We start from the raw sequence: 26,692 nt of genomic DNA, 5'->3' as shown, positions 1-26,692 counted from the left end.
TCAAACCACGCCAAGTACAGTACTTTTCTTCGCGGGGCTACGGCGAGGCTTCCACCCCTTGATTTAAGCCGCCGTCTCGCCAAGGACCTTTAATCAAACTTCTTTATTTTCAGCCCCGGGCCTTGCGGCTGCTCATTACGACTCCTCTAGAGGTTTCTGCGCGGCTGCAGCGCGCCGGGGAAAGTCTGGCTCGGCAGCTCTGGCTCGGCTCTCTGGGGATGCTTGTCCCATGCCACCCTGCTAGGGACTGTCTGGCGGCGGAAATCGGCCTCCTTCTGGTAGCAGCAGCCCCGAACCAGAGCGAGGACGCAGGTCCAGACGCCGCCGCTCCGCCACCCTAACAGCAACCCCGGCAGTTTGTGGAGGGGAGGCGGCAGGTCAGAGGCACCACGCCCCCTCCCTCCCGCGCTCTCTGCCCGCCCCTCGTTCCTTCGCCCGGTGTGTGGTGCAGCGCGCGGCGGAGGCGCAAGCGAGCGCCTGGGGAGTCGGCGTTGACTCGAGCGAGCCAACTGGACCGCGTGCCCGCTCTTCCCCAGCCCTCGGCGGGAGTGTGCCAGGGGAAGAAAGGAGGGGCTCCGCGAGCCAAACAGGCGGGCGCCCGGGAGAGGAAAGCTCCGCTTGGGGTCTGGCGACGAGAGATGCTGGGAGACTCGCGGGTCCGCAGAGGGAAGAAGTTGCCTGGAGGGAGGAGGCCGCGGCACGCGCCCAGCGGTGGATTGTGCCGGACCTGCATTGCTAAGCAGGCGGCGCCAGGGAAGCCTTCCAAGGTCAGTGTGCGGGGGAGAGGCGAGAGGAGGGCTCGCGCCGAGGCTCCCCCAGACTCTCCTCCTCACTTTGGGGGAAGTTGTGCGGAGCGAGGAGGGGCGCGCGCGCTCAGCCTGCGGCGGGGTCTCTCAGACCCAGCCCATTCCTTGGGCAGCGTAGGATGGAGTAGGAAACCTGCCTGAGCGGAAAGTGGCACAGGCACGGCCCTTGTCTAGAGCGAGGGGGTGCTGTGGAAAGCTATTGCTTCCCCCGGCTGACAAGCCGGGCCAGGGGAAGGGGTCTTGGAAACCTGCGGGCAGATGCTAGACTCCAGGCTGTTCCCTCCTGGTGCGGGTCGAATGGAAAAAGGAGCCGGACTTCTGGTTTAATGAGCTTCTGGGGTTCTGCCGGTCTCCCAAAGAATTCAGCCCTCCGTAAGTGGGATTAGGAAGTGGAGGCGCCTTGCCAACTATCCAGCGAGCTCACGGCCCTCCAGGGATTTTAGTCGACTGTAATTGCTGTGCCACACGGTCTATCGTGCTGCTGTGCCTGAATTTGTCTCCGGGAATTAAAAAAAAATGTTAGAATAACTGCTGTATTTTAACAGTTTCCACAGGGGGAGCTATGCTAGCCTGCTAAATCAAAATCAACAAAATATCTTGTGGCATCTTCAAGACTAACAAGCTTGACTTGGAGAAAGCTTCCAGGGACTTCCGATCAAAACATTTCATGCATCTGATACAGTGGACTATAGTCCATTGAATCTTATGCCATGAGAAATGTGTCAATCCTTAAGGCGTTGTAAGCATTTGCAGGGTTGGGAGTGCCATACACAGCTCTGAATATGAGGAAATTGCATTTCCAGAACTCTGCAGTGATGTCCTTGTTATTTCTACCTTTACTTTTCTTTGTTCACTGTCATCACTGAAATTACTATGTCATCACTACTGTTTAGCACCATCATAAACACGTCATGCCAAAGGATACTGAAATGGTGCATTCATAATATACATGGAACATTTCCTGTTGCTCTTGTGAAACTGATTTAATCCTGATCCAAGGAGACTGGCATTTTAATGTCTAATGATGTACATATAGTGCTACATACATTTAGAAACAAAGGTTTTCCTAGTTCATTGAAGCTTTAGAATCAGTAAAACTTGTAATAAGAAGGATATATTGTGTGGTTTGGCAGTAAGTGCGTCCAAGGTACTTATGTAGCATGGGATGGGTATGAAGATGCCGGTGTAGGTTTATCTGGAAATGGATGTATGTATCTTTGAGTTTTTTATTTGACCATTCAGAAGACCATAGGTGGGCTTCTTACATTATCAGTTAATTTTTTTTTGTGGAAAATGTTATTTTTTCAGGGAGTTTTAGTTGGTGATTTAATTAAATGTCTTGCCAAAATAATCTTTTCTGTTTCATTTGTTTTTAAACCATTCTCTAGAGAAGGTAATTTGTAGCATCACTGCCACAGAGTTCTTGGACATTGACTAGTGCTTTCTGTTAGTGATGTTTCCTGCTCAATGACAGCTCACTGATGATCATTATGTGTTTTTAAAAGCTTTTTTCATTTCCATTGTCAGTGAAATAAAAAATGACAATGACTTCCTGGTAGAAAAGGAGAAATAGTATTTTGTGTGGTGTGATCTTTAATGTCCTAATGAGATTCTAAAATTACCCTTCGCACTGTTTAATGTGTTAGGCGATAACAGTGAGAAATGTAGGTTGTTGTGTCTGTTCCTTAATAGATAAAGGATATCATTAAACATCAAGGAAGTCAATAGAGACATGTTGTTTGCATGCTATAAGCAGATAAGGGCATTTAACTTTAGAAAAAGAAACCTCATGTGCCCTTTCGAAACATTGTCAGTGTGGAGTGAGTTCTTGGAGAGGCTGTGTAATAACTCAGATAATACGATTTTGCTGGTCTGCCTGTTGAGAATCACTGACTGATCAATTGAAACATTTGTATGGTGATTTGTCAGGGATGAATAATGAAACAAGTTGTAACTGTGTCAGGATAAGCTTTCTTCCTTCTGTTTAATACTTAGGTAAGATAGGATGTTTTCATGGTTAAAATGTGCATAAGTATGAGCATTTGTCAGTAAGTTTCTTTAAATATTAATGAATGATTTATTTTATTTGCTGCAATTGCTTCAAAGTTTGGTAACAAGTTATTGTAAGGCCCAAACACTTTAAGCAACTAAATATTATCTTTTCCTTTTATCATCACAACAGTTGCTTGATTTGCAGAAGTGGTTTCTTAGAACATTAGATCTCTGATAAACATGAAGGACGAACATTGGTATATTTATTCTGCTGATTACAAATTCCTTTTAAAATCTTTAAATACAGAATACTGTATTTTTCAGTTCATAAACCATAATCGTAACCATGATTTCAGGATTATCAGATTTGATAGAAGTGGAATCCTATTTTGGATTTGTGAAGAAATCGTGTATCTTCATTATTTAAATAAACATGTATCAAAAGCAATTCTTTTGTTTTCTAACTGGAAAGTGACTGGAAAAGTACAAAATTGCCATAATTAAAATAACAGTTCAAATATTGCACACACTGTTTTCCTACCATTCTTCGTGAATAATATATATGACAGAGCCAGATATGCTTGTTTGTTCATTAGTATGGAGAAATGTTTCACTGAATGGCATTCATCTTTGCACTGGCTGCTGATTTTCCTAAATTATTGAAGAGGTGTTCCTGAAACCACAACTCTAAAAAATTCGTAGGGTTCCTTGAACAAACTGGGTATCGTTATTCAAAATCAGCCTTTTCATGGTAATGAAGAGATACTTCTGCATGATATCCTTATGCATTTCTGTCTTTTTTATCACTATTTTATTTGTACATTTGGGCATTGAGTCAGAAGAGCCATTTGACTCATTACAAGCCAAGAGATGTAAATTAATTTACATGCTGAAAATAACCCTTTCATAATAAAGGTTACATAGTTTATGGATACTAAAGGCTTCCAGAAGAACATTCAAAGCAATATGTACCCCAAGTATATTTGGCACGAATCCCAAACCTGTTTTGTAGTTTCAAATTTAATTCAAGATTCAGAAAACAATGCTGAAATTTTGCATTATGAAATGTTATCTATCATAGTGCAAAGCTTTATAATAGGTTTGTTATCTTTGCTCAGGTATAATAATTGAAGGCTTTCAACTGCATGCAGTTAGAAGATGAAAGTCATATATGATATTGAAAATGTTCTTTAATTCAAAAATAGGTATGATGTGGGATGACCTGACAACATTATAAATGTTACTCACTTTTCAAATGTGTATGCTAATAAATAGGAAAGGGAAATTATTGGATTAGGATCCAGCATTTGATAGTGCCTCCCTAAATAAACAATTACCCAGTTTCTCAAAAGTTGGCCCTTTCATGGGAAGAGATTATGCCATGGAAACTTCTCTCATGGTTTCTCAGTTGGCTCATTGGTGCAAGAAAAAATGGTGCTGCAGAAGGTGCTATGGAAGATGACGATAGTAAACTGCTTCCATATTGTTGCCATGAAACAGGAGCTGAGTATCATGTAAGGGAAATTACTTTTTACCAGGTTCAGATGAGGAGTAGGTCTAGATAGTCTTCGATATATCAGTCTCCCTTCTAAAAAGGGAAATATATTGGTCCATTTTAGAGGTTTAAGGATTATAGAAGTAATATATGAAATGAAAGCATTTTCAGTATGAAAAAGTGCTACATTATTGATAAACAGTGTATGTTAATGAAGCTCTAATATGTCTTGCTGGCTAAAACTTATGTCAGGGATTTCATTAGCTATTAAAATCTTTTTTCTATCCATTTTTTGTTGCTTTTTTAAGATAACAGAGAAAAAAAACAAAAAACAATACATGAATATACATTATTGAAAAAACCAGGTGCTTAAAAAAGTGAGAAAAGTATAATAGAAAAAGTAAAATAAAAAATAAAATATGAAATACAATATATCATTACAACCATAAACAGTTACAATTCTATATATATTTATCTAATGCAAATAGGATGCAAATCTATATATTTATTTCTAATACAATTAAACAACCATCATGCTTTCCCTAAACTAGTGTATTTTGTATAAATGAGTCCCATATTTCATTATATTTATCCATACAAAGTCTACGTCTATAGGCAATCCTCTCATAGATGGCAAGTGTAACCAGGTCTTCATCCCACTGAGTAAATGGGGCCATACATTTATCTTTCCAATGCTGCAAAGTGCTGAAGGTTTTAGAGGAATGGTAATAATTGTTTTGTCTGCACTGGTATCATAAGATATTATAAACTTTCCATCTGCTGAGAGAAACTGAAAACAATCCATTTTACGTAATTTCATGGTAATTTCATTAAGGCTATCTATCCATGTTTCTCTATTACATGTACATCCACACATTCACCTCCTTTCCCTCTGTCCAACCAACAGCTACCTCTCCTAACCCCCACTCTGCTTGCTTTCCTTGTAAGGAAGTGGCCAGTTAACCCTTTCATTGCATTTTGTTAAAGCAACAGCCTGCCATTTTCACATGCACCTAAATTTTCTTCTATTTAATAATCTCCCCATTCTTTCACATTACAGTTATACTTCGTTGTCAAACTTTGGATTCAAACTGATCATGCTTCCAAAGCATTCTAGGGACCACACATGGTCCTGGTTCCTAAAGTTTTATATTCCTTGTCTAGCTAGTAACTCTTCTAGTAGGTGTGCTTTGTTGTTTGACTTTGTACTACATCCAACAGACTTAAGAGACTGTTGCTGTATGATAACTCTGCTTTAACTTAACTCCACTGTTAAACAGTGAGCTTAATTTTTTTTTTTAAGCCCTGAATGTCTTGGCTTTGAAGTAGTTGCAGGACTGCTTTCTCCAAGTAGAACCAATCCATCTAGTACGCTTATCCTAGATAAGAATGTTGTAGGTTCCCACTCCATGAGAAATTAGGATAGAGGTGCAGGGGAGGTTCTCCCATTTTACAGAATACTGTACCCCTGGAGATCAGATTAATAGTTGCCTTGACTCTTTTTCAAAGAGCTGTTAAGGTGGAGTTATTCTGAATGGCTTTTGGAAGATAACATTACCTTATGTTAAATTTATTTATTTATTTATTTATTCTTCAAATTTCTATCACCGCCCATCTCTCCCAAAAAGGGGACTCTGGGCGGTAAATGCGTGCTGGCTGATTATTGAAATAATGGTGGAAATTAACTTCATTTTTATTGTGTTTTTATTTTGCTTTTGTAGTATTGTTTTCTGTTTCTGTGATTGCTAGGGGTATTTAGATTCTAGTGGCATATGAATATGATAAATAAATAAACAAAGCTAAGCTCTTTAGAAGAGAAGTCTACTTCTTTAGAAGAAATATCCACCCTGCTCAGTTCAGTGATTAAACGTCTGTTACTTATCAAGGTTATATTTTTTGTGGTAAAGGGTTACTACTTTGTTTTATCAGCAGTTTTATTTCTTGTAAACTCTGTCTGTTGACTAGGCTCAGGAAATAAAATTGGCAATTCAACAAATTGTGTGTTTACCTATAAATGTAATATTGGTCTTCAAAGGGATGTCTCGTGTCTTAAATTTATTTTTATTTCATAATTTTGTATTTTTAAGAGTGGGGAGTGAATAAATCGTTTGTTTCTGTATCAGCCTTTGCAGAAGCCCTAGACCCAACCTGAACCTATGTACTTGAGTCTGATTTTAATGTTCATGGCATAATTCAGTATCTTAATATTTAAATTAAATGCCACCTCCAAAACCTAACATCAGCAATTTTGTTCCCCTTGGGCCACCTTTTTTGCTTTGTTTATCATCTTGCCTAATGACGAGTAATGAGGAATTTAAAAGCTTGAAAATTATTACTTGACTTTTGCTTCACTTAATAAAGAGGTTGCCCTAATATGGTTTTTTGAATTAACCACCCGCTATTTACAATGTTCTTTTGCTAATTCATAGTTGATGTTCACTTTCCACTATTACTTATATGCCTCTACTGTAGTAATCTAAGGAGGAAATATCCCCCAAAATTTTCATTTTCTATGAAATTCATCTGAAGACTATGCAAGGTTGCTTATGATTACTGGTGGTCTGAGTTCTTCTTGAGCAGTAAGAACAAGTTCTGACTGTGTTCTAACAAGCTCAGCTATGGAAGATGGAAGTGGAGGTGGGATGCTGCAGCAATTTCATGCACGTTTCATTGCCTTAAATCAGCTTCTTTTAAAATGCTACTGCACCTTGCAAAATACTGGCAGGCCATAAATTGCTTGGAATGCTCTCTCTCCTATCACTGCCACATTGAGATAACAGTAACAACTCTTTCTCTCTCTTCTCTCTTGTAATTTCCTCCTATCTGCAGCCCCTTAACCTTTCCACACATTATAATTCCCTCTGCAAAGTTAACATCTCATCAGAGTTCATAGTTTCTCATAGAATTCTCATGCTTTCCAAGCATGATTACTTCTCCTTTGAAAGGCAAACAGGGTGTGTTAAAAAATCAAAACAAACGCACTTCAACCAGTACTCTGGAACAGATCTGTTCTTTTGTTTTCAGTGTCAAGTGGGGAAGCCAGTTTGAAAACAATATGAAGAAGGCATTCTCTTCTATCAATTTGTCTTTTAACCCCTGGGATTATAATCCACACTTTGATAAACAGCTAACAAGATAACCTGAGAGATCACCTTTTTCAGAATTATTCCCTCCAAATGTGTTGGGATGACCATTCCCATAATTTGTAGCCAACTATTTCAATCTCAGCATACCTGAAGAACAGCAGGCTTGGAAAGCATACTATATGTTAAGATTTTTCAGAAAATGCACCAAAGTCTACTGATGCCTCACATATTTTGAGGACTGTTGAAAATCTGCTGTAATGGTTGCCTATTCTAAAACACCATCAGACTCATGAGCAGGAATTCAAAGATATCTGATTTATTAAAGAATAGTATGCAGGATCACAGAGAAAGCTGAGAATGATGAAAGCGCGCCAAATTCAAACTAAAAACCCTCAGTGCAAATGAAATCCCTCCCCCCATAGAATCTTCTCAAGTTCACAATCCCAGGTGCTCCTAACGGTTTCTGATGATCTGCAGGAAAAGGCCTTGAACAGATAACATAACCCAAACACATTCCATTGTACTGATTTCACATACAGAGCTTGGTACAAGGTCTCACAGCAGCTCCCTCCCAAACAGAAATGTGCGTCAGTGCCATGGCATGTGAAACGTTACGATGTATAAACTACATTGAATCAGTGAACATGACATACTGGCCCCCCAAAATAAAGAATACATTAAGCAGCAGGCTTCAAAGGGTAAGCAAAGTGGAAACGGTTAACTAAATCAGGAGTGTTAACATGGTGGGCAGACACACATTCAGGATGAGGAAAATGTTTCCATTGGACGAGATGCTGCAGGGAGCCTCGAAGCTTGCGAGAATCAGCGATGTCCTTGACTTCAAAGTGTTGTTGGCTGTCAATCATAATTGGAGCAGGAGGAGGAGGTTGAGGGTGCCAACGTGGAGAGTGGTGCACAGGCTTAAGCAAGCTGCAATGGAAAACAGGGTGCAAGCATTTCAAATTGTGAGGCAGTTCCAATTTAACAGTAACTGGATTGACAAGACCAACAATAGGGAATGGACCAATGAATTTGGGAGCAAGTTTTTTAGAGGGTTGAGGTGATTTGATAAATTTAGTAGATAGATACACCTGATCCCCAACTTTGAAGTCGTGTTGTAAAGAACGATGCTTATCAGCTTGAGATTTGTAAGCAGCCTGGGCATCAGCTAAAGCCTGTTGAATTACTGGCCAGAAATCAGACAGTTTAACAGCCCAGTCAGATGCAGAACATGTTTGGGAAGGGGTCTGTGGCAGTTCAGGGATGGGAACAAAGTCGTGACCAGAAACCACATGAAAAGGGGTTTATCCGGTACTTTGATGCATAGCGTTGTTGTAAGCAACTTCAGGAAAAGGTAATAAGTCCACCCAATCATCCTGATGGTAGTTAATGTATGCTCTTAGAAACTGTTCAAGAGTGGAGTTTAAAATCTCAGTAGAACCGTCAGTCTGAGGATGGGATGATGTGGACAGTGCTTGTTTGGTGCCAATCAATTTTAGAAGTGATTTCCAAAATTGGGAAGTAAACTGTGTGCTGTGGTCAGAGATCAAATGGGATGGGCTGCTGTGGAGGCGGTAGTTGTGGTGGAGAAATAGGCGCACCAGTTGTGGGGCTGACGGGATGGATGCATATGGAATGAAATGAGCTTGTTTAGAGAAAAAATCTTACAACCCAAATGACAGTTTTCTTCTGACTGGGAGGTAGGTCCACAATGAAATCCATAGAAATCTTGTCCCAGGGGCGGGATGGGCAGGCCACAGGCTGTAGAAGCCCCTGTGGTTTCCCCCCTTTTCGTTTTGACATGGCACAAACAGGACAGGAAGCAACATAGTCTTTTACATCACGTCTTAAGGTCGGCCACCAAAATTGACGGTGAACCAAATGCAAGGTTTTGACAAAACCAAAGTGTCCAGCAAGTTTATCATCATGGGAACACTGCAAAACATCAGCTCTTAAAGTTTCAGGCACATAAAGGCGGTGTTCCGCCCACGCCAGACCTTTTTCAAAAGAAACATTGTCTCTATTAGCTAGCAACCAAGCGTCAGATTTCAGTGCCTGGAAAAAGTCCTTCTGTAATTGACAAGGAACTTGCACCTTCCACTTCTCAGACTGGGCTGGGGGCGGGGTTGCCTACGCATGGGTCTGGCTCTGAGTGACCGCAACCAAGCCCAGTTGTGGTTCAGTGAGAACAGTCCCAGCCACATCTGCTACCTGATCAAGGTCCTGAGGTAAACATGACAAAGCATCGGCCAGAAAGTTTTTCTTTCCCGGAATAAATTTTAACTGGAAGTTGAAATGACTGAAAAGCTGAGCCCAGCGAATCTGTTTAGGGCTGAGATGTCTTGGGGTGCGGAGGGCTTCGAAATTCCTGGGATCAGTCCAAACCTTGAAAGGGCATTTAGCACTTTCAAGGAGATGGCGCCAGGTTTCTAAAGCTGCTTTTACAGCAAACGCCTCCTTTTCCCAAACATGCCAATGGCGTTCTGTTCCAGAGAATTTCCTGGATAGATAAGCACAGGGCTTTAAGCGATTTTCTAAATCCCTTTGTAACAAAATAGCCCAAACAGAGGAGTCAGAAGCATCAGCTTGGACCACAAAGGAGTGTTCAAGATCAGGGTGCTGTAGAATAGGCTCAGCAGTGAAAAGGGTTTTTAATTTCTCAAATGCTGCCTGGCATTCAGGCGTCCACTTCAGCACTGCCCCAGGGTTTTTTACTTTGCGTGTCTCCCCCAAGCCCTTGGTACGGAGTAAATCAGTGAGGGGCAGAGCAATTTCAGCGAACCCCTGGATAAATTGCCGATAGAAATTACTGAACCCTAGGAAACTTTGTAATTGCCTCAGGGTGCGGGGATGTTCCCAACTTAGAATTGCCTGAATTTTTGCAGGGTCCATTTGTATACCCCGGTCAGACACTCGATAGCCCAGATAGTCAAGTTGGGTTTTGTGAAACTCACATTTGGAAAGTTTGGCATAGAGTTTGGCATCTCTAAGTTTGTGTAACACCTGTCTGAGGAGGTGCTCGTGTTCCTCCTCGGTTTCAGTGTAAATGAGAACATCATCTAAATAAACCAGGACCCCTTTAAACAAATAATCATGTAATACTTCATTAATCAATTGCATGAAGACTCCGGGCATCCCTGCCAACCCAAAAGGGAGGACTTTGTACTGAAACAATCCTAGTCGGCAATTAAAAGCAGTTTTCCACTCATCCCCAGCTTTTATGCGAATGCGGAAGTAGGCTTCGTGAAGATCGAGCTTGGAGAAAATCTTACCCTTTGCCAAATGAGCTAACATGTCCTTCATGAGGGGCAGAGGGTGCTTGTTGACAATAGAGACGCAATTTAACCCGCGATAGTCCGTACAGAGTCGAAGCATGCCATCTTTCTTTTCCTGGAATAACACAGGAGCCCCAACTGGGGAATTAGCAGGTTCAATAAACCCCCTTGACAGATTTTTGTCAATGAAGTCCTGTAATGCCTCGAGCTCCTTTTGAGTCATTGGATAAATTTTTGGCTTGGGAAATTGAGCATTGGGGACCAACTCTATTGCACAGTCAGTTTTTTGGTGGGGGGGTAACTGATCTGCTTCCATCTCCCCGAATACATCTGTAAAGTCTTGGTATTGATCAGGCAAGCCTTCTAAATGTGGCAAGTTAGGGTGCGGCGTGGCGATCGCTGCCCTTCCAACCCCCCCACATGCAACTATCTCTGCTGTAGGAGCTTGGTAAAATCCATCTTTAAAAGTCACAGTTCTGTGCTCCCAGTTTATATAGGGGCTTCGATAGGTCCACCAGGGGATCCCCAGGATTACCCCAGGTTGCCGGGCCCCCCTCGCTGTTGAACCATCCAACTGTGTGAAGATCAAAGGCTGCTGGAGGGGGAAGCTAGGCAGGTCCAAAGCAGCAACCAGATCAGGGTGAATTAAACACCTGGAACACCCAGAGTCAACTAAAGCCCATACCTCTGTAGTTTTTGTGCGGGAACCCAATTTCACTTTTACTGCTGAAGTGGGACAGTCAGCACTCACCATAGCATCTTCGCACCCATCCTCTTCCACCTGCCCGCTGGCGCTCTTCATGGCAGGTGGCTGGCATTTCCCACAGGCTCCTTAGAGTAATCTTCAGCCTCTCCTGAGAAGTAAATTATTTTTTCAGCATCGGCTGTTCCCTTGGCTGCTGTCATTCGCCGTGAGGGGGGGCGATTTGGCCGGTGGCTTCCCCGCTCGATCTCTTGCCTTGGTTTTTGGGCAATCAGCTGCTCGATGGCCTTCCTTTCTGCATCAGAGTCACTGACCCCTTGCGTAGCGCCGATCTCTCTCCTCATCCCAGGCTCTATAGCTTGGCCGGGCAGCAGTCACAGCACTTCGGGGTCCCCTCATGGGGGCAGGTGATTTTCCAGATTTTCTAGTTTGCATGAAGATATTCTGAGCATGCTCAGCCTTGCCTGCCAGACAGATCCAGTCATACAATGACTCGGGGTCGTCTCTACACAATGCCCAACGCAGGACATCCTGGTTGAGTCTCTCTGTAAAACGCTCTATTAGAGTGGACTCAGACCAGTCAGTGATTTTCCCAGCCAGAGCTTTAAACTCTAGGGCGTAATCAGCTACTGACAATTGGCCCTGGGTGAGATCCTTCAGCACCTTCTTAGCTGTTGCCTTGGCCAGGAGACCTTCAAAATGCAGCTTTAACGCCCACATGAAATCATCGAAATGATCAAGTGCAGGGGAGTCAGCATCACTTAATTGGACATACCAGTCAGCCGGTCGACCCTTCAATTTGGTGGCAATGGCAGTTATTTTAGCCTCTTCAGAAGGGAAGCATGCCCCAAACTGCCTCATATAACTTTTAGCATTAGTTAAAAAGAAAGATAACTTTGTTGGATCCCCATCAAACTTAACAGAAAAGTCTCTCACTCTGCCTCTGGTTGGAGTGGACCAGCAGTCCCTTGGGTGGTTGGGCCCCAGGTTACAGTAGCTTTCCCTTTTCGGGGTGGGGATACTGATGGCCGGCGGGCTCTGCGGGGTGGAGATTCATCCCGGAGCCGTCTCCGGCCCCTCTCCACCGGCGGTCCGGATGGGAGGATGGTGGATGTTTGTGGGAAGCTGAGATCTCCTCTGTGCCTCCCCTGCCCCTCCAGTGACAAAGACAGGTTTCTCAACATGTACTCCATTGATTCTAATTTGGCTTCCACCATTCTTAGTCTCTCAGGGGTTTGAGAGTTCCCTCTCCTTCACGTGGCCGGTTTCATCCCCGTTGACACTGTAGTAGATTCTTTGTCTGGGGTTAGCGGGAGCCGATACTTCCAGGATGTCCCCGATGTCCCTGGTTGGGGTTCCCCCACTTCATCCAAGGTGATCAACTCTGTGAGCAATTCGCTGGGTGCTGGTTGCTTCGGCTCTTCCCCATCAGATTCCTCTGCATCAGAATTAGAACTTGATTCCTCCCTTGACAGGTCTCGGGATTCTGAATGTTCTGGGGTGAGATCCAGTTCTCCGCTCTTGACCATCAACTCGGGCATCAAGCTAGCTGTCTCCTCGAGTCCCCCGGTCGTGACTTTTGACTCAGCCATCGTTAACTATTTTTCCTCACAAGAGACTGATCTTGGTAGGAGCTAATGGTACAACTTTGGGATTCTCAGCTTTATGTAATGGTTGCCTATTCTAAAACACCATCAGACTCATGAGCAGGAATTCAAAGATACCTGATTTATTAAAGAATAGTATGCAGGATCACAGAGAAAGCTGAGAATGATGAAAGCGCGCCAAATTCAAACTAAAAACCCCTGGTGCAAATGAAGTCCTTCCCCCCATAGAATCTTCTCAAGTTCACAATCCCAGGTGCTCCTAACGGTTTCTGATGGTCTGCGGGAAAAGTCCTTGAGCATAGAAAATAACCCAAACACAAAATAACCCAAACACTCTGATTTCACATACAGAGTCTCTCACATACAGAGTACAAGGTCTCACTGCAGCTCCCTCCCAAACAGAAATGTGTGTCAGTGCCATGGCATGTGAAACGTTACGATGTATAAACTGCATTGAATCAGTGAACATGACATCTGCATGAAAAAGAAATTTATATTAATATGACTAGGTGACAAATGATACTTGTTTCAAAATATTTTTTAACCCCTAACTATCTGTCCCATTTTTAGCACTCCAGAGCTATAATGTCGTACTAACTGACACTAGCTGATAGTATATTTTATTACTAGAAAATTCAGGATAGGGATCCTTGATGAACTTGAACCTTGAGAGAAGAAGATCAATATTTACTTTTTTTTCTTTTTGAACTCTTTGTAAAGAAATATATCTTGAAAATTCCTGACATGTCTTCCCAATCTTCCCACTGTTTGAAATTGCTATGAACAATGGTAACTGTTTTGATAAGAATGAGAAGTAAAACCCATGTTACTATACAGTAATTTAAAGAATTAACTGCTCTGGATCCTCGGAAGGGAAAATTAATGGTTGAAAACCTTCAGAAGTAAATTGAATGGTATGTGTCTGTAATATGAAAGTCTGGTGTTTGCTTTCCAGTTATGCAACTATGAGAGGACTCCTGTCAATTTCATGATGAATCAGAGATGGCTCCCCTGAGAGGATAGATTACAGGACTTGGGCTTTTTAAACTCGAAATGAAAGTGTTAAGGGAAGCTATGATAGAGGTATATAAAAATATGCATGTTATGGAAAATGTGGGTAGGAGAACATTTTTTATCCCTGTCTTGTTGAATTATCCATTAAATCTAAGTGTGAGGAGATTCAAGCTGATAAAGGAATACTTCTTTACAGAGCATGTACTTCAGCTGTGGAATTTGCTTCCATCAGACATTTAGATGTTTTAAAAGGATATTGGATAAATTGTGGTACGCCAACCAGAGTCGCCTTGTGTGAGATGAGTGGCCATGTAAATCTGAGAAATAAATAAATTCATGAAGATCAGGTTATCAATAGTTACTAATCATGATGGTTGTTGACCATTTCCTAAATAACTTTAGATATCAGCAGGCAGGGAGCAGTCAGAAACCAGTCCATCCCCTGTCCATATTTATGAACTTTCTGAATGTATGCTGATTGGGCATAGAATGTTGATTATTTAGGTTTTCATATCCAGCAGACCCTTTCTTATGTTCTTAGATTTGCACAAACTGGTCTTTTATACAGTGGCTGTACAATTTACAGAATTTGTACAGTGGATTCTGTACAGTTTACAGAATAAAGTTTTGGGTCTAATATTAGCTTCTCTGAAACTATTCCTAAACTCAACCCATTCAAAATGAGTTTTTACATTTTAAAAAAATAGCTCTATTTTGATTTATCTTAAAAGTAGAGCTAACTCTTTCTCATCACAGCCAACCTTACAGGTTTGGGGCTATAATGTGTATGTTACCTTGGAGGAAAAATGAGATAAAACTCTTAAGAAAAATAATAACTGCTTTTGGTTAGTTATAGATTTCATAAATATTCGTCATTATAAGACAACTTTCTTAATCTGTTCCCCTCTAGATATATTATACTATGACTATAATTTCCAGAAATCCTAGTCAGCATGGTCAAAGGATATGATGGGGAAAATGGAGAAGACTTATGTGTCTGTCTCCCAACTGATCATATCTTGCTAGAAATTACAGCCTACTTTACTTAGATGAAAGTATGGTTGGGATAAACAGTTATGCTACGGGTGCCAAAGGCTTCTGTAATCAGAGGAATTTTGAAATCTTATACCGGATAAGAGGTATAAAAGCACCCAAACAGGTCAAAGTGAAACAATATAATTGCTTCACTTGATTATTAGAAGTGAGGGAACACGTACTTCATACAAAGTTTCATTGAAGCAATGTACCTGCCTGAAGCTTGCATCGCCATAATGAATATTTTTAACCAGAAATTCTTATTTTTTAACTTTGTTTAATAACAGGAAAAAAAGTTCAGTGGGTTAAAACATCAATGTACCATTATAGTACTACTTAATTTGAGTAGCACTATATAACTGTTTTCAAAAACCTTACTTTTATAATGTTTACTCAGCCAGGAATCCATTAAATTTCGATTCACAAATAGTCAATCTGCTCAAAACAAATCTTTTGAAATAAATTCAGATGACTGGAATCCAGTACATGCTTACCTAAGAGTAAGTTTCACTGGACTGAGTATGAATTATTTTTGCATAACGTATCTGAATAAGAGTGCAATGTACAAATCTCAGGTGAGACCGACTGAATAAATCAGCCTAATATAAAAGTTAAGATCAATAGTTATACTAGACATTTATTGCATTTGTTTTGCAAAACTGTATTTCCTGTGAAATACGTATATAATGTGAGATCTAAAATCTAACACAAGGGCCATGTGCCTTAGAGATTTATGTATTGTTGTTTATTCGTTTAGTTGCTTCCGACTCTTCGTGACTTCATGGACCAGCCCACGCCAGAGCTTCCTGTAGGTCGTCAACACCCCCAGCCCCCCCAGGGACGGGTCCGTCACCTCTAGAATGTCATCCATCCATCTTGCCCTTGGTCGGCCCCTCTTCCTGTTACCTTCCACTCTCCCTAGCATCAGCATCTTCTCCAGGGTGTCCTGTCTTCTCATTATGTGGCCAAAGTATTTCAGTTTTGCCTTTAATACCATTCCCTCAAGTGAGCAGTCTGGCTTTATTTCCTGGAGGATGAACTGGTTGGATCTTCTTGCAGTCCAAGGCACTCTCAGAATTTTCCTCCAACACCACAGTTCAAAAGCATCTATCTTCCTTCTCTCAGCCTTCCTTATGGTCCAGCTCTGGCAGCCATATGTTACTACGGGGAACACCATTGCTTTAACTATGCAGACCTTTGTTGTCAGTGTGATGTCTCTGCTCTTAACTGTTTTATCGAGATTTGTCATTGCTCTTCTCCCAAGGATTAAGCATCTTCTGATTTCCTGACTGCAGTCAGCATCTGCAGTAATCTTCGCACCTAGAAATACAAAGTCTTTCACTGCTTCTACATTTTCTCCCTCTATTTGCCAGTTATCAATCAAGCTGGTTGCCATAATCTTGGTTTTTTTGAGGTTTAGCTGCAAGCCAGCTTTTGCACTTTCTTCTTTCACCTTTATCATAAGGCTCCTCAGTTCCTCTTCGCATTCAGCCATCAAAGTGGTATCATCTGCATATCTGAGATTGTTAATGTTTCTTCCAGCAATTTTAACTCCAGCCTTGGATTCCTCGAACCCAGCTTGTCGCATGATGTGTTCTGCATACAAGTTGAATAGGTAGGGTGAGGGTATACAGCCCTGCCATACTCCTTTCCCAATCTTAAACCAGTCTGTTGTTCCGTGGTCTGTTCTTACTGTTGCTACTTGGTCGTTATACAGATTCTTCAGGAGGCAGACAAGATGACTTGGTATCCCCATACCACTAAGAACTTGCCACAATTTGTTATGGTCCACACAGTCAAAGGCTTTAGAATAGTCAATAAAACAGAAATAGATGTTTTTCTGAAACTCCCTGGCTTTTTCCATTATCCAGCGGATATTGGCAATTTGGTCCCTAGTTCCTGTGCCTTTTCTAAACCCAGCTTGTACATCTGGCAATTCTCACTCCATGAATTGCTGAAGTCTACCTTGCAGGATCTTGAGCATTACCTTACTGGCATGTGTAATGAGTGCCACTGTTTGATAGTTTGAACATTCTTTAGTGTTTCCCTTTTTTGGTATGGGGATATAAGTTGATTTTTTCCAATCTGATGGCCATTCTTGTGTTTTCCAAATTTGCTGGCATATAGCATGCATTACCTTGACAGCATCATCTTGCAAGATTTTGAACAGTTCAGCTGGGATGCTGTCATCTCCTGCTGCCTTGTTATTAGAAATGCTTCTTAAGGTCCATTCAACCTCACTCTTCAGGATGTCTGGCTCTAGCTCACTGATCACACCGTCAAAGCTATCCCCGATATTGTTATCCTTCCTATACAGGTCTTCTGCATATTCTTGCCACCTTTTCTTGATGTCTTCTTCTTCTTTTAGGTCCTTGCCATCTTTGTTTTTGATCATACCCATTTTTGCTTGGAATTTACCTCTGATGTTTCTAATTTTCTGGAAGAGGTCTCTTGTCCTTCCTATTCTATTGTCTTCTTCCACTTCCGCGCATTGCTTGTTCAAAAATAATTCCCTATGTCTTCTGGCTAATCTCTGGAATTTTGCATTTAATTGGGCATATCTCCCCCTATTGCTGTTGCCTTTTGCTTTCCTTCTTTCTTGGGCTACCTCTAGTGTCTCAGCAGACAGCCATTTTGCCTTCTTGGTTTTCTCTTTCTTTGGGATGTCTTTTGTTGCCGCCTCCTGAACAATGTTGCGAACTTCTGTCCAGAGTTCTTCTGGGACCCTATCTACTAAGTCCAGTCCCTTAAATCTATTCTTCACCTCCACTGCATATTCCTTAGGAATATTAGTGAGCTCATATCTAGCTGATCTTTGGATCTTCCCTAATCTCTTTAGTCTTATCCTAAATTGTGCAATAAGAAGTTCACGATCTGAACTACAGTCAGCTCCAGGTCTTGTTTTTACCAACTGTATAGATGTCCACCACCTTTGGCTGCAAAGGATGTAGTCAATCTCATTTCGGTGTTGTCCATCTGGTGAAGTCCATGTGTAAAGCCATCTCTTAGGTTGTTGGAAGAGAGTGTTTGTTATGCAGACTGAATTGTCTTGGCAAAATTTTATCAGCCTATGTCCTGCTTCGTTTTGTTCTCCCAGGCCATACTTACCTGTAATTCCTGGTGTCATCTGACTGCCCACCTTAGCGTTCCAGTCTCCTGCGATGAAAATAACATCTCTTTTAGGCATGTTGTCCAGTAGGTGCTGCAGATCCTCATAGAACTGCTCTACTTCAGCTTCTTCAGCATCTGTGGTTGAGGCGTATATTTGGATCACTGTGATGTTAGATGGCTTGCCCTGAATTTGAATTGAGATCATTCTATCGTTTTTTGGATTGTATCCAAGCACTGCTTTAGCCACATTACTATTAATTATGAAGGCTACTCCATTTCTTCTGTGATCCTCTTGTCCACAGTAGTAGATCTGGTGGTCATCTGATGTGAAGTGACACATTCCACTCCATTTCAGTTCACTGACACCCAAAATGTCTACCTTTAATCTTGACATCTCACCAATAACCACATCCAATTTGCCCTGGCTCATAGATCTTACATTCCAGGTTCCAATGGTGTGTTGATCCTTAGAACATTGGATTCGCCGTTCACCACCAGCACCGTCGGCCGCTAGCCGTCCTTTCGGCTTTGAGCTAGCTGCGTCATCACATCTGGGGCTAGTTGAACTCATCCTCTGTTCCTCCCCAGTAGCATTTTGACCATCTTCCCACCTGGGGGTCTCATCTTCCGATGGTATACCGACATATCTCTGGTTGTACTGATCCATTTAGTTTTCACGGCAAGAATACTGGGGTGAGTTGCCATTACCTTCCCCAGGGATCGCGTTTAGTCTGACCCCTCTGTCATGACCTTCCTGTCTTGGATGGCCCTTTACGGTTTAGCTCATGACATCATTGAGGTGCTCAAGCTCCAGCACCACGACAAGGTAACGATCCTTTGCTGAAGTTAGAGATTTATAGAAAAGGTAAAAACTAAAGTGCAATTTGTTAGGCTATTTTATATACATGTGTCAACTTAGGTCTCCAGGGAAGACTTCATTCTTTACTTTGAGTAGCAAAAATAAACATCCTGATATCACCAGGTTATATTTTAACTCTTTGTAGCTATTATAAATCTACAGAAATAGTGATATTTGTCTTCACAAAGCATCAGTATGACAAAGTAAGGAATGTTTGTTCTGAAGGGGGATGAGGCTTTGCAGGTGTCTGAAGATAATGCACTCAAGTTCTTTGAATTCTAGGCTGCCACTTCCTGTGTCCATCAGCTCAGCCACTCACTGCCCTTCCTGGTTGATGAAAACAGGGAGTGGCTGAGCTGATGGACACAGGAAGTGGCAGCCTAGAATTCAAAGAACTTGAGTGCATTATCTTCAGACACCTGCAAAGCCTCATCCCCCTTCAGAACAGGGAGCTGGGTCCAAGCAGTGGAGAATGTGCCCTTTGGAGAGGGGATATTACTGCTCTCTCTGAAAGAACCATTGATGTGCCCCCTCCTTAAGAAACCAACACTCGAGCTGGATATACTAGACAGTTATTGATATGTCTTCAACTTCCCATTTTTAAGTGGTTGAAGTGCAGCTGCAATGGACCCTGGAAGATATCGATTATCTGGTCACATTGTGGTCAGGTTCCAGGCCCGGGTTTAGCACAGAGCCATCATTGAATGCACTTATAAATGATCTCTGATAAGACAAAGTTAGGGGTAGGGTAACTCTCCTGCTCCTGCTTGATGCCTCAGCAGCTTTTGATGGTATAGATCAAGGTAACTGCTGAGCCATTTCCTAGGGTTAGGAGTAGGGGGCACTGTACTTAAGGGACAGTCAGTGGGGAGGGGAGTCTTATGGTCCTCAGTTGTGGAATCTACAGGGCTCAATGCTCTTCTCACTCTGATTTAGCATTTACATGGAACTGCTGACTGTGTTCATCTGTTATCATAGGGACTGGTTACAACAGTATACACAATTTTATATTTCATTCCCTGGCTGAATAAGTGATGCTGTTGAAGTACTGTCCAGGTGCCTCAGACTCAGTCCCAACTAGATGCAAAGGTTTTGGGTCCGAAGGCCTACCTGGAATTCACTATCACTCATGCCTTAATTTTCTCTTCATTGGACTATTGCAACACCCTCTACAAATGAAAAGCATTGGGAAGCTAAAGTGGTCCAGAATGTGGTGGCTCACATACTTATGGGTGCACCTCATGGCATCAATGTAATCCCTTTAGTCCAAGAGTTACACTTTGTTGTTTGGCTTCTGGGTGCTATTCAAGGTGCTCTTCTCACCTTTAAAGCCCTACATGGTTCAGGGCCTGAGGATCTGCAGGGTTGCCTTCTCCCAATAACATTTCCTTGCCTTATAAGGTCTAACAGTGCATGTTCTTTACATGCCTCTTTGATAAGAGACAGTCATCTTCAGGGGCTAAAGAACATGCATTGCAGACATCATTCTCTCTCGTATGGAATAATAGCCTCCTGACATATGAAGAGGCCCCTCTCTCTCCTAGGCCTTCTGGAAATTAATGAAAACCTGTCTGTTTTATCAAACTGTGTGTGTCTTTGGCAGGGACAACTGACCCCCCTTTCTTTTTTTGGTTCCCCTACAGGTTTGTTTTCTTTGCCATCGTCGTTCTTTTGTCTTGTGCTCTTTTTTATTGTTCTTTGTTTTTAAATGTTTTAACAATTGTAAACTGTCCTGAGTCATTGGGACCTGGGCAGCATATACATTTAAATTATTGTTATTGTTATTGTTATTGTCATCCTCATGAGGATGTATTGGTTCTATTATTTAAAGTAGGTCTCCTGGTTTTTGTTGTTTGATTGTTCTGATGTATGATTTTGTTTTCAATTTAATTTGTATTATTTGTAATCCCAGTTATGTATTGGAGACTTATATGCTGTTCAAAATCAGATGATTGGATTTGCCTATAAGCTTGATTTAAATAAAAATAAAAACCAACTATTAAAACAAATTAAGAGGAAAATGGAGATAGCAACTGCAGGCATTCCTAGGTCCTACAGAGTATCTTTTTCCCACTGTGGGTACGGGGACCCCTATCTACAGCTTGGAATTGCAATTACATGTTTTCCTACTGAGGGAGGCTGAATGGTTGAGGCAACTTGAAAAACCAATTAGCAGGTTGATTGCAATAAAATAGTTCAAGTCAATTTTAATTAATTTAAATTAAATATGGATGTAAATGTTGTTTCAAATTTCTCTAGTAAATTTGTGAGTAGAGGGTAGAGAAGGGTAGGGAAGTTGGAAGGGTAGAAGGTGTGGATAGAAGAGTTGAGTGGATGATTTCCCCAAATTCCTCAGAATAAATTCTTCAACACTCTTCCAACTCATGGTTGCACCGTTACTGAAAAAGCCATTGGAGGAATTTTCTCCTGATGTTGACTTTTCAGATTTAATTGAAGTATGGGAAGTCACAGCAACTCCAGTATGATGTAGAGGTGATCCTACAATGACATATGGCACATGTGTATGCAACTGTTGGCTGTGTTCTCAATTAATAAATACAAGAATTACTCATTCTATCCATGAGAATTTCTCATCTCTTTTGAAATAATTTTGAAGCAAATTAGGAAGTCTCCATCAAATTTAAGGAGAGCAAGTAAGGAAAAAAGTAAAATTTCTCTTACTGGCACGAGTTTTAATAAGTGCTTTATATCAGGGTTGCTGCCTCTGAAGCTTTATTGTGCCATCAGGAACAACAGCAACAATTTAAATTATTTGATTCTCCATTTAACAAATAGCATCAACAAAACAGTTGCAGATCATTTATTTATTTAAAAATGCTAGTTTCAATACTTTAGCATTTTTTTCAGAATATTGTTAGAATTATAGTAGAAAAATGCTGCAGCAGACAGTATTTCTTAAATGTTGAAGGAAAAATAAACATGGAATGTCCTGTAAATGCTGATCTTCAGAAAACTCACTTCTTGAAATCAAATACCTTGCTTTTGAAAAGAAATGGAATAGAATGCTATACTTTAATTAGAAGAATTGGTAATTTTGTAATGAATTAGTTTAGACAAACCTTTTATTCAAAGTAGGAGTATAATTCATAATCTTGCACATTATATATGCAGCTGTAATATTTTTACCTGAGGAATCAGACATATAGCTTCCCCCAGCAAGTGGCAACAGTCAAGGGGTGTCAGCTCCTGCCTAACGCTGGAAGTGGTACTGAGTATGCCTGGATATTTATTATATGAGAATAAATAAAACAGACTCTAGATTCTCTATAAAGCCCTCAATAGGGTAATATATGGGTCATGGATCCATAGTGACTATGCCACATGGGGACAGTGAGGCGTTGTAGGGTTTTCTTAAATCTGCTCTCTAGTACAGCCAGTGACAGGATATTAAACTGAGTTAATGTTACAAACCTCAGTTTGGAAACCGGGATTGAATTTAAATACCTTGCAGGCCTAAAGAATACCTTATATATATATATATATATATATATATATATATATATATATATATATATATATTCCATAAAAATACAATGTAGACACCTCTTCCATCTGGCACTGAAATTGTCTGCTAGTGTCAGAGGATTTAAAATGCATAGTTTCCAATTTTGAGTAATTGCCATAAGATCCTAGCTTTGCACCATACAGGAACTGGGAGCACATTTCAGCAGAGAATGGTTTAGTCCAGCTGGGATAAATTAGGCACCCCTTGATTGATAGAAAGTTCAAGTTGCTGAAGTTGATTTTTGAGCGTTCCGGGTAGATAGTCCAGATGAACACTTCTCCAGCATAATTAATTGCTACTTCTTTATCTGCTGAGTCCATGGCAAGTGATCTTATGGCACATTTAATCCATCAAAATTTGAGACAGGAAAGCTACATATAGAAGCATGAGTGTAAATTATGAGTTAACTTTGAGGTGGGGTGGGGTGGGGTGGGGGGAGAAGTCAGGATTGTTCTGATAGGCCACAGAAGAGTTTATATAGAAGTTAAATACAATACAATAAACAACCCTGCCTAACTTGCCTCACTGAAGTGACTGCGTTACTTAAGCGACCTTGTGGGATAAACTGGATCTTTAAGTGGGAGTTTTCATGTAGCTTATATAACAACAGTAATAGCCACCTGTCACAGAATTGATAAGTTTATCCTGTAGCCTAGCTCTTGATATTGAACAAAGGCAAACCCAAAATCAATGAACGCAGCATATAAAGAAAGTGAATATTTCTTTAGCCATTTACTTTTCTGCCAGATGCTATCAGATGAAGGTATGATCAAGTGATCAGTTTCCAGCTTGTTCCTCTGTGAGGGTTTATTTTGCTTCTAGCCAGTCCAACAATTTTGTATTTAAATGTTTGCCATACAACGTTGATGATACATAGTAGCTGGTAAGTCCCTTTCCCCTTTTTTATTGATGGGAACTATTATTTCTGTACCTCAGTCATTGGGGACCATTGCAAAGTGAGGAATAAAAGAGAACAGGGGGCTAAGACCAGAGTCCACTATTCTAAGATATTTTGAATGATTTCTGCTGTTAAGTAATCATTCTTGGCTTAAATTGGTTAACCAAATTTTTGATTTCTAAGCACATTACTGGAAGCTAATGGGAATCAGTATGCATCATATAAATGATGTGATAAATGTTATTTATAGATCTTCATATTTCTGTTCAACAGTTGAAATTAAAGCAACATACTTTTAAAAAAAGATTTTTATACATGTTCAGTAGTAATCATATCTTAATGTTTATACAATGTCTAGAATTTCAAAGGGAAATTGGGCAGGGATTTTGGACAAAACACTTTGTATTAAAAATATAAAATGTTTTCTACCAAGTTCGAGTATTTGTCAATTTAGCGGTAGCTCTCCAAAGTTTTAGACAGGAATATATCCATGATCTATGTCCTGCTTATTTACATTTGACTTGACTGCAAAAAACCTTCCTCCATTAAATTAGTGTTCCTTTCCTCAATTTTATCCAGAAGCAGAAATAACTATTATGTCCATAAAGGTAAAGGTAAAGGTTTCCCTTGACGTAAAGTCCAGTCGTGTCCAACTCTAGGGGGCGGTGCTCATCTCCATTTCTAAGCCTTGGAGCCGGCGTTGTCATAGACACTTCCGGGTCATGTGGCCAGCATGACTCACGGAACGCTGTTACCTTCCTGCCGAAGCGGTACCTATTGATCTACTCACATTTGCATGTTTTCGAACTGCTAGGTGAGCAGGAGCTGGGACTAGCAATGGGAGCTCACTCCGCCGTGCAGTTTCGAACCGCCGACCTTCCGATCGGCAGCTCAGCAGTTTAACCCACAGCGCCACCGCGTCCCGTATTATGTCCATAGTAACTGGAATAAATAATAATTAATACAGTAATATTTTAAATATAAAAAGTATCAGAAAGTGGGGAACATGAAGTTTTGACTTTGAAGATTACAGGTTTCTTTCACCATTAGCTGTTAGAGAGTGCTACTGAGAATATGATTTCTCATGTAAGTAATCATTGTAAATCAAGAAGTCTGAAATCCACAGGTTGTCACATTTGGAAAATTAAATTATTTAGCTGTACCAACATTTATTAATCAGTTTATTGCTTTATATTTCTCACACTCTAAAGAGCCACGTATTTATTTAATTCTGAGGGTGTACTGTACTCTCATGGAAGTTATGGGAAAAGACTAAGCCCAGTTTCCATTGCATGCCGTTTTTCATTTTGCGCCAACATATTCTTTTGTTGCGAAGATGTTCAGATATGTAACTCTTAACTGCAGCCATGCATTGTTAAGGGCAGGAAAAGTGGTTTGTTTGTTTTTTTGGTCTGCAGTTTTATATACAGTAGCCCATGGCAGCCTTTGCAATTGCTCTACAAAGTAAATTATTATTGTCACCCTACTTATAGGTTGGGCACTTTTGTAGAAAATTAACGTCTTTGGCTATTTTGTGAATCTGATAAGACTTGAATAGCAAATCTCTTGCTCATAGCTTAAGGCCTTTAGCATTAGACTGCACTCATTTTCAGCTTTTTTCCTGCACTATTACTTAAAGGAAACTTGGTGCCCTCAAGACGTTTGGACGTTTCGTAATCCTTCACAATTAAACATTCTTCTGATGCTTACAGAAGTCATTGTCCAACCTAGAAGTGCCATATTTCCTACTTTACTAGCTTTTATTGCCATCTGCTCAGGATCATTCTAAAAATCAGCAGAGTCAAAAAGAGTTTGTATGTTTAATTTCAAGTGGAAAAAGTTCCTTCTGTTTCTTAAATGAATAATTCAACACTGAGATTATTACAGAATAGAGCAAAAGAACTATAGTTAATTTGCATGTTATTGCTGTAGGTGGTTTTATACTATGTGAATAATAGTTTCATAAATGTCATAAATTCTAAACTGTACATGGAGAACATGTTGCACATTGTTCTCAGTCAATCCAGAAATGTGAAAAACTTGTATCAGATCTTAGATGACCTTAACAGGGATTTTAAAAGTATGACTATTTCAAACTTTTAAAAATGTCTGATTTTTACCATTATTTCCTATTATAATTTAAAACCTAAGTTTATCATTACCCCTGCTGTCAATCTTAGTGATTCTGTATTTAAATTATGATTTTGTTTGTAAAATTATTTTTATTTTATAATTTCCCCCTTTGATTTTTTTTAAGTATTTGGCCAAATTTTTGCTTTTACTACTATAGTTTAATAAATTCTGATGTATGAAAATGCACCTGGTTTAATTTTGTTGTTGTTGTTGTTGTCCTTTTGTATCAGTCTTGACCTGGTGACTGCCTGGACAAGTCCCTGCAGATTTTTGGCAAGGTTTCAGAATTGGTTTGCCATTGCCTCCTTCCCAAGGCTTGGGAAGAGGGACTGGTCCAAGGTTACCCAGATGGCTTTATGCCTAAGGTGGGACTAGAAGTCATGGTCTCCCAGTTTCTAGCCTGGTGCCTTAACCACTACACCAGTCAGGATAATTTTGTTAGACCTGGTTTTACTGGGGATATTTGTTTGGGAAATTGAAATTGCCTGGTCATGGATTGGAAGAAAGCTGTATTAGTCTGTAGCAACAAAAAAATCAGAAGGAAGTGAGCTGCAGCTCATGAAAGCTTATTTTTTTTATTTTAATAAAATTCTTTAGAAAAAGTGCTACTGCACTCCTTCTTATGGGTGACAGTTGAAAAACTACCATATTGTGCATTCTAATGTTCAGTTTCTGTTTACCAAATTTTGTGGTAATGCTGTCAGTATGAAAATAATATGTGAGAAGGTTCTGAAAAAGTAATAGTGTTTTTAATAGATTAGGTTGATATGGACTTATTAAATTCCTCAATATTCTAATCAGTTTTTTGGTAATGTATCTTAAATTAATTTTAGTCTTTGGATATGGTTTAGGGATTTTGTTTGTGTGTGTGTGTGTGTGTGTGTGTGATTATGATGGAGCTGAATCAGTCTCCCACCTCCTCCCATGATCTTTTTCCTCCTTACTTTCTAGTGTAGACTGCTTTTATCATAATAATGGTATTCACATGACACTTAGTTAACTTAACTAGTTTCTTTATTTAAATGTGTCCTTTGGGTTTGCGTGACTCACAGAATCATAAACTGTGAACTGAGCATTTTGTTGTTGTTTATTGGTTTAGTCGCTTCCGACTCTTCGTGACTTCATGGACCAGCCCATGCCAGAGCTTCCTGT

At 40.5% G+C, this 26,692-nt stretch overlaps 1 protein-coding gene across 1 annotated transcript in view; it reads left to right on the top strand.

The window, feature by feature from the left end:
- Positions 1 to 368: 368 nt before the first annotated feature.
- The window catches only part of CHST15 (carbohydrate sulfotransferase 15), a 74,326-nt gene continuing 48,002 nt past the window's right edge, over positions 369 to 26,692 (top strand). The window contains exon 1 of the mRNA XM_063307306.1: positions 369 to 767. The gene's annotated coding sequence lies outside the window, so the exon portion shown is untranslated. The remainder of the gene's footprint in view (positions 768 to 26,692) is intronic.

The sequence above is a fragment of the Candoia aspera genome, chromosome 6 (genome assembly GCF_035149785.1).
Source record: "Candoia aspera isolate rCanAsp1 chromosome 6, rCanAsp1.hap2, whole genome shotgun sequence".
In the NCBI taxonomy this organism is placed as follows: Eukaryota; Metazoa; Chordata; class Lepidosauria; order Squamata; family Boidae; genus Candoia; species Candoia aspera.
Note: the sequence above shows the minus strand (reverse complement) of the source record. Positions and strands in the feature narration are given on the sequence as shown.